Source organism: Rhinatrema bivittatum, chromosome 6 (genome assembly GCF_901001135.1).
Source record: "Rhinatrema bivittatum chromosome 6, aRhiBiv1.1, whole genome shotgun sequence".
NCBI lineage: Eukaryota > Metazoa > Chordata > Amphibia > Gymnophiona > Rhinatrematidae > Rhinatrema > Rhinatrema bivittatum.
Window position 1 is genome coordinate 238,831,057 of NC_042620.1, and position 12,727 is coordinate 238,843,783.

At 40.6% G+C, this 12,727-nt stretch overlaps 1 long non-coding RNA gene across 1 annotated transcript; it reads left to right on the top strand.

The window, feature by feature from the left end:
• The first annotated feature begins 2,079 nt into the window (after window positions 1-2,079).
• Window positions 2,080-4,664, top strand: LOC115093513. The gene is made up of 3 exons (XR_003857331.1): window positions 2,080-2,129; window positions 2,231-2,304; window positions 4,588-4,664. It is a non-coding gene; the product is annotated as an uncharacterized LOC115093513 (long non-coding RNA).
• Window positions 4,665-12,727: the final 8,063 nt, after the last annotated feature.

The window sequence follows — 12,727 nt, forward strand, 5'->3', positions numbered from 1 at the left end:
ATAATATTTCAGCCTGGTTGCCACATGTGCAAAACCAAGTTCTTACACTTTTGTTGTTAATAGAGTACTTACATTTTAAAATAAGACAAGTGATGTTATTTTTGAAAGCTCATCTACAAAATATTCCTATTATGTTTCAAAGTAGTGATTTCTAACCCCACACAAGTTCAGGCAGTAAAAGTGCCCCAAATGTTGAGAGCTGGTGGTTCAAATAACAAAACAGCCTTTGAAAGATATCTGACAGATTATGGCCATCACATGTTAGAAATGTTTTTTCTGCCACATTTACATTGTTGTAAACCTATCACATACACACTCAGAGACAATGAAAAGTACAGCAGCATCACAAAATTCACAGGAAAAAAAAAGAGATCGAGAAACTTAAACTTGGGCCAAAAAGAAATAGAGTAAACAAATAACAAAAGGCCCACTCTTGCTTCTATGCTGGTTATTCCTTTTTGTGTCCTTGGGACTTAGTTATGGTTAAATTGCACCTGTCACTTTTCATTTAGCTAAAATGATCAATTTAAAGTAAATGATCAATACAGATGGCTGAAACCAATCTAAGGCACCTCATAGATATCCAAGACACAAATAAAACAATGTATTACTGCAGTGCAGAATTTCGCTTCATCCCAACACTAAACTTAAGTGAAGTTCTTTGGGAACTATGTTTTCCAGAAATTCCAAAATATTACACCACGTTCTTTTGACGTCAGAGTTCGTGGCTCTCGAAGCATGAATAAAAGCTTAAAGACCACACAGCTCTGGTTTGGAAGCTGATCAACAACAGATTCGAGGCATTGGAAGTTTCATTTTTATAAAGGTAAACTTTTTACAACAGAAGCCAAAAATAAAAATAGTGTGTGTAAATGCCACTCATTTTCAGACCATAATGTCTAGGGCAGACTATGATCAAATGTTCCTATCATGAACCTCACAGTGGGCATGTTAATGTGTAGGGGTCTGCCAGCCACGGCTTCTTTATGTCACTGAGGGGCGACTTGCATTGTTGTTCTCACAATGGCTGTGCCTGGTGCCTGCTCCTGTTTATGGCTATGGCTATGCTAGCCCGGGGATGAAGTGGGGAGGGGGGGGGGAAGGGTTTTTTTTTGCCGGAGGAGAGGTTCAAGGGTCACAGGCTTTTAGCTTTTAGCCTCAGCATGACCACAGCTTTTAAAAGCAGGGGCCGATCACGTGCTGTACTTTTAGCTCTTGCTTACTCGGATCGCATTTTTTTTTTCTGGGGAAACTCTTTGTTCTCAATATTTCCCAAATCTAAAAGTAAGCCCGAATTTTGAACGTATTATATCTTTTGAACGCGCACGAGAAGAAAAGCTATTACCCTTCGTCAAAGTGATAACTTTCTGCTTTTCCACTATATTTTAAGCAGGTATTTTATAATAGTTCAGTGAATGAATGTACTATGACACAATGAGCGGATAAATAAGCACCTATATCGTGCTTCGTCGTTTTAGTTCCCTCAAATCGGGGCAGTACCCACCTAATTGAGATCTACAGGTTTTTTTCATGGTTCACATGAGTTTGCTAATTGACATTGTTATACATTACAAACTGCTACACTTAAAAGAACTGTGGTTGCCGCGTTAGTCCACTTGGATGTGTGGAATTAAGAGTCCATAAAAAGCTAACACCTACTTGTTTGTTGATCCTTAATTCCACACTTAAAAGATTAATTTAGGTTAGTCCCTCGTTTTCACAAATCAAAATGTCTGTAAACATTTTCTTTATACTCATATTAAAAAAAAGGCTGAAATAATCTAAGTAGAGTCCGAAATCCGAATTCTGTTTACAAATTTTGCGAAGGGAAATTGTTCATCTGTATGCACTCCCGTCCCATCAGTATAGCAAGAATGATCATTCGGTTCAAATAAAAGATTAATTTTCCTAATAGTATTTTAAAAATTCAGTGCAATCACACACAATATTTTTGCAGAAAGCTTTCCTGCAGCTGCAGGACACGATTAATTATGCTAATTGCAGGAGCGGATGTACTTTTTTTTTTTTTTTTTTTTGCCCCTTTATTTCTGGGTCTTGTTTCGCTGGTTGGTAAAGCAAAGGAGACGCCCTGGGGTTGGATCACATGATATTGTCTTCGCGCCACTTTTGTAATACCCTATTTTCCTCCAGCTTTTCGCTCCGACCACAAGCAACGTGTTTATCTTTCTGATTGTGTGTGTGTGTGTGTTTTTTTTTCTTCCCTCCGTAGGTCAGAAGGAGCGCGCTTCTCTCTATCTTGCCCCCACCTCCACCCTCTTCCCTGCTTCTTTCCCCGGGAGGAAGGTAAAAGACACTGCTGCTGCTGCAGCAGCCATGGATCCGCATGCTGCTTCGGGACTGCTCGTTGCGCAGTAGGAAGAAGAAGGCGCTGCGATGGCGAGCGCAGCCGCTGACGAGCGCTCGGTGTGCGCGTTTCGCGGGAGGGGGGTAGAGCAGAGCCCACCTGTAGGAGTGGGCGAGAGAGCGCGCTTGGAAGGTACCGCTCGCGCAGCCGGCGGGTGGCTGCTGGGCTCCGCAGCGGTGGTGGCGGTAGCTGCCCTCCGGAGCTCACATGGCGCCCGCGGGTGGGCTCTGCGGCTACGGGGAGCTGTAATGCCGCCGCCTCCTCCTCCGTTCGAAGAGGAGAGGCTGCGCGGCTTATGACGCTCATTTTTATATTTAAAATGCACGCACACAGCGTTTCTGACTCGTGTAAGGGGATCCCTTTTGTCTTGTGTCAAACGAACTTGCGAGGTCCTCGGGAAGGACTTTCTTAGGGATTGTGGGGAGTTGTTGCGTTTGTTTGTCTGGCTCCGGGTTTCTGTACGGAAATACCGAACCAGGCTTTTCACCCGAGGGGAACTGAGCGTTCCGTGCGTGGGATCCGGGAGAGTGTAAAATGTATAGAGGAGGAAAAGGGATGGGAGCACATGGCGCTAGGGGGTTAAGATTGGTTCACTTCTTCAGGCCTTGGAAGTGTTTCAGTGTTTGTTGCCATTGCGCCTGTGCACTCTATCTTGGCAATGTGGGACTTGTAGTTTTTTTTTTTCTTCCAGTATCTCGCGGACCATGCGGCATTTTTCAAACTAGATAAAAACTGGTTCGTGTAATGTAACTCTTCAAAACGGTGAAGTAATTGGAGGTCCCTTGAAGTTAAACGTTTGTCTTTTGCTGCTTTTGTCTTATATTTCTAAGGCTATATGCTTTTGATGTGATTTAAGTAACAACTTCGTCATTAAAACATGTTTATAGGTAAACTAACCTTCCGCCGCCCTCGTAGTGTTCCGGCATCAAGAAACTTAAGTAGAATCTTCAGATTAAATATGTAAAACAAAATATAACTATAAAACTGTGGACTAACTTAGCATATAAATCTGGTAGTGAACTAGAATGATATAGATAACTTTTTAAAAAATCGAATAGCATGTAGCTGGTATGGTTTTAAATCAAAATGTGCATTTAGGAGGGGGTAGGAATTTCCCTAAACTCCTAGCTGTGTAGGAAACAACCATGCTGACTCCTTTATGGTGAGTTTAATGGGGGAGGGGGACAGGCCGAGTTTGGCGCGGTTTTGGAAATTTGAATAGGGGGGACTCTGTTTCCCACAATGCCTGGCGCCTTTCTCTTTAATCTCAGCACGAGGGGACGGGGCGCATGGTGCTCAAGGCTGGCGCAGACAATTGTAAGTCCAAAAGATCAAGAGGAAATGTTTGGGGGAACTTTTTTTTTTAAGCTGTAGGGTTTAAATAAGTTCGACCTCATAACATTCTGGATTTCTCTGTGTTACTGAGGGAAATACGGAGGAAGCGTGTAACAAGTAATGTCTGTAAGAGGTAAATGGGAAGAGGCCAGCATTCGATGCAACATGGAGAGGCTATAGATAAGGTCCCTGTTGCCGCTAGCTAGTCTCCACTCGGCACTCTTTCACTATTCTCATTTTCTTTGAAAGATTTTGGTGAAACTATTTGAATACCAGACTGTGATGCAATTATGCCTATTTGTAATGCTTTCTATAGCCTTCCAAGCGTGGCTTCCCTGAGGTGGGGAGGAGGGTAGTTTTATATTTGCGTTTTATGTGCCCGTGCCCTCTACATTAGGTAATGTAGATCGTAGACGTTGATTTAACAAATCTCATCTAGAAACTGAAAACATGGATCGCGCCAATGAATTTCTCAAATAACTTTGTAGGCGGTTTGGCCTGGGGAGTTAATAATTAATGGTTCTCTCCGTTGAGTATACAAAACAGGAGACGAGTTTTTTTTCATTTGTTTGTCTCAATATAGGACTTGTAGGTAAAAACTTTCACAGAGGCCAAATTTATTCCAAGAAATGTATATCTGCTACTGTGATTAACTTAAATTGCTATATGAATATTCTTAATTAGCTGTCCCAATCATAGTTTAAAATGTCAAGATTCACTAAACTACAGACTCATTTTTTTAAAATATATTGGCTCTTTTACACGGTAGAACTTCCACATTTCACTGATTGGACTGAAACTGATTAAATTTGTAAAATGTCCAATTAAGCAAATTGATTTTGTGGGTAACATTCATTATGTTAAAAGTGTCTTTTTTTTTTTTTCAGGTTTTAATGCTAAGGCAGCAGTTAACACAAGATCCTCCCAACTTTACCCTTCTCTTTGGGGGGAAAAGCAACTGAAGATCATTGATAGTGGATGCCTTAGTTGTGCAAAAGTGCTTACAGTGCAGGTAGCATTCAGTCCCTACTGCAATGGAAGCACTTGCAGCTTTACTATGGCAATTTAAGTCTTGCAGGACACCTGTCTCAAGGCAGCAAACTTCTATCTTCCTAGTTGTCTCTTGTGTTAAGGTGCATCTAGTGCAGTTAGTGAAGTAGTCTGGAATCTACTGCCCTGAATGCTCCTTCTGGCACAAGTGACTTCATAGATTCCATCAATGGTGGATTTCCTTTTTGTTAACTTTTGCAATGCAACAAACCTAGTCATTTTTCGTGGCAGTAATACCCAGCTTCTTGAACCTGGAGTTTTATTGTATGTGCCTTGGATGCAGTAGCTACATACAGAGATTATGCATAAAGTGTAAACTTTAATGTGGCTGCCATTGCAGTACCAAAGTGCTCATAGTGCAGGTAGCTGTTAATCTGACCTACTGTAATGTGGGCACTTACAGTACTGTCAGGTAAAATGCAACTCCAAAAAAAAAACTGGAAGCAGTGTTACAATCAGTTTTGCTGGTTTGCATTCAGCTTAATTCAGTTGCTGTGCAAATCCATGCAAAACTGACTGTGGCAGTGCATGAGCCACCAAGCTAAAGGTCTGGGGGTTGTGCATACTTTAAGGCTCAGCTGGGGCAGTTCCATACTGGCTCCTCCATGGGTGGGGATTTGTTGCATTACTTGTAGTTATGATCAAGAGTATTGCACTTGTCCCGGCCTGTGGAGGAAAGGAAGACTTGTCGTCTGTTGTCTTATATTGTTCTTTACCCTTTAAGTACTCCTGTTTTGCTGTTGTCGGGTGGATCACGATGCAATTTTGATTAGCTTAGTAGGAGGAAAATTGCACGGTATCCATCTGTAAACCGTAAGACCTTCATCCCTGATGCTCCTAGCTTTCTGTAGTACTAGCTAAGGTTAGTTACATGCTAAATGTTTAATATGGGGGGGTTAATGCATTTCTTTGATATTAAGTGTACACTGTATCTTGGAATAAACTGTCAATTTTTTTTTTCCTGTTTTTTTTTTTTTCAAGATTTGTGTTAATCTCAATATCTAGGCAGCCCTTCTCAAGGGACTTTCTCCATGTTAAAAATTGTGGCAAGCATATTATTATATTTTTTTTTACTAACTTTTTAATGGGTAGTCCAAGTAAAGGAATTACTCTGCTTTAATCAGAGAGTGGACTTTAATGTTAAGAGCTACCTAAGCTACAGCATGATGTAGGGAATTGTCCTACCTATGCTTGTAGGTGATGCAAATAGCTGAGCCTTATTGCTGTGACTTATGGTGTGCTCTTGGCTAAAGCCATATAACTAGTCTTTAAAATGTGACCTATAAAGATACAATATTGCTATAATCCATTACATTCATATATCTGGATGGTAGCAAGGGTTGAGGCTTTGATGCTTAACTTGTAACAGCCTAATGGCTAAAAGCTCAGATTTTTAGCAAGGGCAATGTATAGTGGGAATAAACAGTGAGTTATTCTATGCCACATATTACCTTTATGTTATTACAAAGCATTTAATTACATATTAATACCAAAATTATAGGCAAGGGTGCATTGCTACTTTTTTAAAGCAGGTGCAGTACCTGAGAGGTATTGGTATAAAACCTGAGAAGCAATTTTCTGAAGCAGTGAGGTGAAGAGTAACCCTTTTTTTTTTTTTTTTTTTTTTTTTGTGTGAACACTTTCATATTCTGGCAACCATTGCCTTAGAGCTACTTTTTAAACACAACCTTTTGCCACAGGTGCATCCCTCTTTCAGTCTCTCTGCATTATTTTTTTTAATAAGGTAAAGAACAAGCATCTCATCACTGCACCAAACTTTCCTAGCTAGCTTTCTGGATTAAGCCTAGTATTAACCATAAAAATTCATATAGCACTTGTTTATAAATAGGGTGGTCTACTGTTAAAGGGGATTTCTGTGTTCAGAGGCTAATGATGCAGAAATTAACAAGTGTTTTGGCATGTCTGGGGCACCAGCCTAGGCAGTGTTAATTTTGGGGGAGGGGGGAGATAGCATAATCCTGCAGAGCCTTTAGGCTTCTAGGTACTAATGGAAAAGAGGATAACCTCTATTGCAGTATTAAAAATGTAACCGAGCCATTTTTACTTTGAATTTTAGCCAGAGGTGATTCTCTTAACCTTTTTTTTTTTTTGTAAGACAAGAACTATGCTCACCAGTTGCAGAATATTTAAATAGGTAATAAGTGTCTTTTTTTTTTTTTTTTTAACTGAGTCAAATAGCAATTTTGATTCCTTTCCCTGTAAGGTTTTGGAAAAGGGAACTGAAAATGTTCGTTTTGCTTAATGAGGTGTAACATCTCATTTCCCAGTACTGCTGTGTTTTTTTAGAGATGGATACAGTTTTCATGTAGGTAGGCATTGTGTTGCCCTTACCCCCTTTTTTTCTTTTATTTGATTATGAAACCACTTGGCATGGCTCCTCCTGTAACTTCAGAAGCCAATGCTGCACTTGTGTTTGTCTTCAAATAATGCAAGGTAACACCTATTGTGGGGGAAGCTTTTTCTTTCCCAGAAGCAGACCCCCCTTCATCAGTGACCTTAGAATGAAAATAAGATTTCAATGCAATCATGGAAAATTAGAGCCTATTAATCCTAATACTTCATTCTAACTCAATTATCTTACAAACCTGCACTAGAACTGAACTCTCAAACTTTGGTTACAGCAGATTTTAATGAATAAAATTAAATGTTTCTAGCTTGGGACTAACAGCAAACAGCCCCCCCCCCCCCCCCCAACTTAATACAGCCATGGCCTTTCTACCTCCTGCATTCAAAACAAAGGAGAAAGCAGTTACAAATCTACAGTAAGCAACTTTAAACTATGTCCCTATTTATTAACCCTCATCTGAATCAGGTTCTCCAAAATCTATACAATGTGCTGACCATTTCTGGAATGGTAGTGGCAATCTTTTTTTTTTTTTTTTTTTTTTCTAAAACAAAATTCCATAATGGGCTATAATCATATAACATCTCAAAAGCTAAATGCAAAAACCTTTTTAAAAGTCTGAAGTTACAGAAACATGCTTAAAACCTTGACAAGGCCAAAATCCATTTGAATGTTTCTTCACCAAGAGCTGTTTCTTAGGTAGAGAAAATAGTTCCTTTGCCAAAAAATTGAGGTTAGGTTTATTTTGCTTCACAGGTACTTCAAAGTGGATTACATTTGGGAATTGTTTCTTAACCTAAGCAGTGTGAAGAAGTATTTAAATGGGTTTTACTCAGTAAAAAAATTTTCAAACTTTTAATATAGTATATGATTATCCATTTTCCTATGCTTTATTAGTTGAATGTCTGCATGAAGTATAGAGAATGCATTCAAACTGGACCCCTTCCACATTTTGTTATTAGTCTTCTAAAGTGGATAATATGCATTTTTTCCTTAATCTACATATAATAGGCTATAGTAACAAAGCAAAATCCCATTTGTAAAAACTTGTGCAAATCTAAAAAATCACACCTCCATAAGTATTCAGATGCTTTACTCAGAATGTGTGTGGCACCTTTTGCAGCATTTATAGCCTCAAGTTACAATCTGGGCACATCGAGTTGGGTATTTTTTTTCCCCCTCCCCATTCTTTGCAGTGCTTCTCAAGCTCTGGCAGGTTGGATGGGAAGCTTTGTACAGCTATTTTCAGGTCTCCCCAGTGATGTTCAAGTCCAGGCTCCAGCTGGCCTATTGCACATTAACAGATTTGCGCCAAAGCCACTCCTGCATGGTGGTGCCTGTGTACTTAGGGGTGCCATCCTGTTGGAAAGTGAATCTTTGCCCAGTTTGAGGTCTGGAAAGCTATGGAGCAGGTTTTTTTTTTATCTCTAATTTGCTCTCTTCATTTTTCCCTCTATCCTGACTAGTCTAATGCTGTTACCAACCTTCTTTGCCCTAGGGATGATATTTACTAGGTAATGAGTGGTGCCTTGCTTTCTCCAGTCATGATGTTTGAGACAAAGCTAGAGCCCAGTGTAGAAATAGTACTGTGTGACTTTCCTCACTTCAAGTCTTCACTGATGGGTACTGTGGTCTTTGTACATCTCACTGTGCATCTAAAACTGACCCCCAACACCCTAGACCATCACTAAAACATCACCTGATGTTGGTCCTCCTGTAGTGATATAAAGAGTTGACTACAATGAGAGCCTTCAAAAGAGTCTCTCATTTTCACTGACTGGGTGAAAAGAATATCCCACTAGTCACAAGTGTCTTAAAATTTAGGTGGATGAAAAGATTGTGTAGAGCTTGGCTTGCTAACATCTATTTTTAGCATTGGCTATCAAAATAGAATGAACACTGTAGCCAAATCCAGCAGCTCATTTCCAAATAGAATTATTAGGAATATTACATGAAGTATAAAACATTCAACTGTTTTATATATTTTATCAGTAAACCAGTATTGTAAAAAAAAAATAAATTTCAAATTCTAACCAGGTGAACTGTTTGAAGGAAAATATAAAACTAGTGTTAATATTAAGAGCCAAGTCCATAACTAAGGAAAATGTGTAAGCATAAGAAAAAAAAATAGATGTAAGACCAGCTTTGGGTGGTTCACTTAAACTTATTAATGAGGTTTTGCTTTTTTTTTTTTATATATATTTGGACTTTACAATTAGACAAACTTCACCATACGTTCAACAAAACATCCACAATATTCTTATAGGAAGCTTTACCCAATTTTGTAGGTATGAGCACTTATGGAGCTGTCCAAGATCAATGGCTCAACTCAGCTTTGTTCACTAGCCATCCAGTTGCCACAATGGTATTGTGTCCAGCCATTTAGAATTAATCTGGATCCTTAAGGGGTGGGGCCTGTGCACCGGCCTAACAGCGGTGTGAGCTGGTTTTGCTTAAGCCTGTTGGTGACTGTATGTGCAAAGCATCAGCCTCCACATATTTTTAGGTTCACCAGAACATATTTTGACTTAACAGGCAGAAATCTAAACCCCCCCCCCCCCCCCCCCCCATTTTTACCCTCTTAAGTTTGCAGTCCTGTCTGCTGAACTTAAAAGTGTAGCTTCTTGTGTAAACTGGCACAGCTGATGAATATTGTTGTTAAAACATGCCTTCCATCTGAGAGGCAATTAACCAAATGGCCAGCATACTATTTTCCTGGGAAGCAGCTGAACCTCACCTTGGGAAGGAACAGCTCTGGGACTCTGGTTCCCCTTGCCTCCCAGGAAGAGAGAGACATACCTGTATATCCCCTCGGTGGTCATCTCCTCAGTCCTAAACGGATCTATCAGTTGGTCTTCGCTTCCACGAGTCGATACCGCCCACTTCAGCAGGATTAACTGGCAAGATGGCTGCTCTGGCTGTCATGTCGTGGAACCAATTTGGAAAGTGGGAGTTGATAAAGACGGAGCAGAGATGCCAGTGTTGCTATTTGGAGGGTGGGAAGCATCCTTGGAGTGATTTCTGTCCCGAGGAGGTCTGCATTGCTAAAACTCCTCCTGTGTATCTCCATTGCTGGCTCCAGGTTGCACGTGAGGCAGAATAAAGGCATCTAACAGATCCCAGAGTGGGAGGGGGTGCACTGCCAAATAGGTGCTGTGTAACTTTTCCTTTTGCCATCATGCCAAGCCAAAAAGAAAAGAGGAAGGTCCAGGAGATCTAGTTTTCAGTCGGAACCTGCTACAACCATCTTGTCTCGTTTCCCACTGAGGCAATATTAAAAGGTAGATTTTAAAAGGCGTGTGTCAAAACCAGGTGGTGTGTGCGTGACAGCTGCATGCATGCCGTGTGGATTTTAGAAGACCAGCGGCCATGCATGTATCTCCCAGTATGAACAAAAAATTGGTTTAGTGAAAAAGGGCAGGGCATGGGCGGGCTGGGACTGCACCCATGAAGTTAGTTACACGCTCTAGCACATGCTGGGTTTTCACACGCGTGTAACTTGCTTCTGCTATGGCCAGCGTGTAAGGAAAAAAAAAAGTTTGTCGGTGAGGTTTTAGGGGGGGAGGCTAGTTGGGGGGTTTAGGAAGTCTGTGCCTTTGCTGGCAGGGGAACTGGGAAATAGGCCTATTGCATTGCTGCACGTATGTACTAAAATTCCCCCCTTTATGCTCTCGAGATGGGGTTTGTGTGCACATGCGTCCGTCAATATAAAAATGTGCACGCATGTACACATGGCTAGCCGATTTTATAACATGCGCATGTTATAAAATTAGTACGTCCATGGGCGCGTGCCACCAAATGCACGCACATTTGTGCCTGCGCGCGGCTCTTAAAATCTACCTTTAAGCTTTCAATACACAACATTCTATATTTCTTTCAATGGAGGCAAAAACAGAATTCCAAAAGGCATGGAATAAGTTATGAAGGGAAAGCCAAAGATAAACCGCTCTATGGTATTGCAGAATAAAGGAGATTGGATGGGCCTTAAAGTCCACATCTGTTCCTCTATTCTCATTTTGTTTTGGTCTAGCAATTTCTCTTGTGCCTTTGAGCTTTCAATCAGAACATGACAGCAGCTAAAGTCCATATTGCCCATCTAGACTGTTCATCCACATTTGCACAGCTTTATAGTCCTTTCCTTTCCCTCAGATTCTTCGAACTTGTCTCATGCTCCCTTAAATTCCAATACTGTCCTTGTCTCCAGCACCTCTATGGGGAGTATATTCTATGCATCCACCATGTCTGTAAAGAAATATTTCATTAGAATGCGCTTGCGTCTACCCACTTTCACCCTCTTTTCAGCACCTTCTTTCCATTGAAAGAAGCTCGAACATTTATTCCTTAAGAGCATTTATAGTAAATGTCTCATATCTACTTTTTTCTCCAGGGTGTAGGTATTTAGATCTTTGTTATCCCCATATGCTTTATGATGAACACCGTTGATCATTCAGTTTATCTCCACCACTCAATTAGAATTGGCCTCTTGGGCCTTGCCACCCTGAGCCTTCATTTGCAGCTACCTGGCTTTTCCCCCTAACTGTTCCACTATTCCAAACACTGAAGTGACAATCTTTGGCCAGGGGCAATAGACTGATTCATGCAGAAAACCAGCTAACACAGGCTGTGAATTTGGCCAGTCGGTTTCACCACTGAGCAATGGATGAGACTCCCTCTTCTGAAGGCCTGTGAATGCTGTCTTTGCAGCATCCCCACTTCCAGCTGGCCCAGAAGTCAAATCTGGCTCACTCACATGGTTGCATGCAGCACTGTCACTGAGCCATTCGATTTGTGCATCTGCCATCATATTCTATGTTTCTATGAGAGGGTGTGCACTGCCTGAGAAGGAGATAATCTCTGAGGTGCTTTTTTCTTGTTGTTTGATTAATTTTAACAGAGAGAATTCTGAAAAAAATGTTTTTCATGATTGCCATTTAGAGATTATACCTCATACTATTTTTTTTAATTAAATAACATCACACAGAGATGTAAAATGAGTATTTTCCTGAGGTTGTGCCTTCTCTTCCATTCTGAGGCTTCATATACTGTTAATTCTATGTTTCCATACACCCCTCCTCAAGTCTTAATTATAGTAGTGGCATTTCCTTATTCTAGCTCTGTATAAAACTCAGATCATTCTGTTTGGCTTACATATGCAAAACCTGTTTATTTCTTGCAGCCAATTAATATCATTCAACAGCTGTTCAATTGTGCAAATGTTGGTCATTCATCCATCTAACACACCGACCCAGAGGCTAATCTCTCTTAGTTTGCTACCCATAAACCTAAACATATGTCCAGCTTTGCACAGCAAAACAAATTACTCCACATATTCTCTCCTTTAAGTATGGATAAATTATATAGAAATGTATTATAATTGTAGTATGAAAAAAAAATATTGTGGCTGCAACTTGATGCTTGGTAGCCGGTAGGCTTGTATTACAGGCTGAGCAAGCCTAGTGACCCCTGTGGTTTGGCAGAGATTTAAATTTGAATGTTGAGCTCCGTTTTTGCTTTCTCCTGCCCAAGAAGGTATGGATACAATATGATCATCTCTTCTATGACAGAGGAGCTTCTCTCAGGCCTAGTACACATGTTGCTGAATGGGCTTGCTT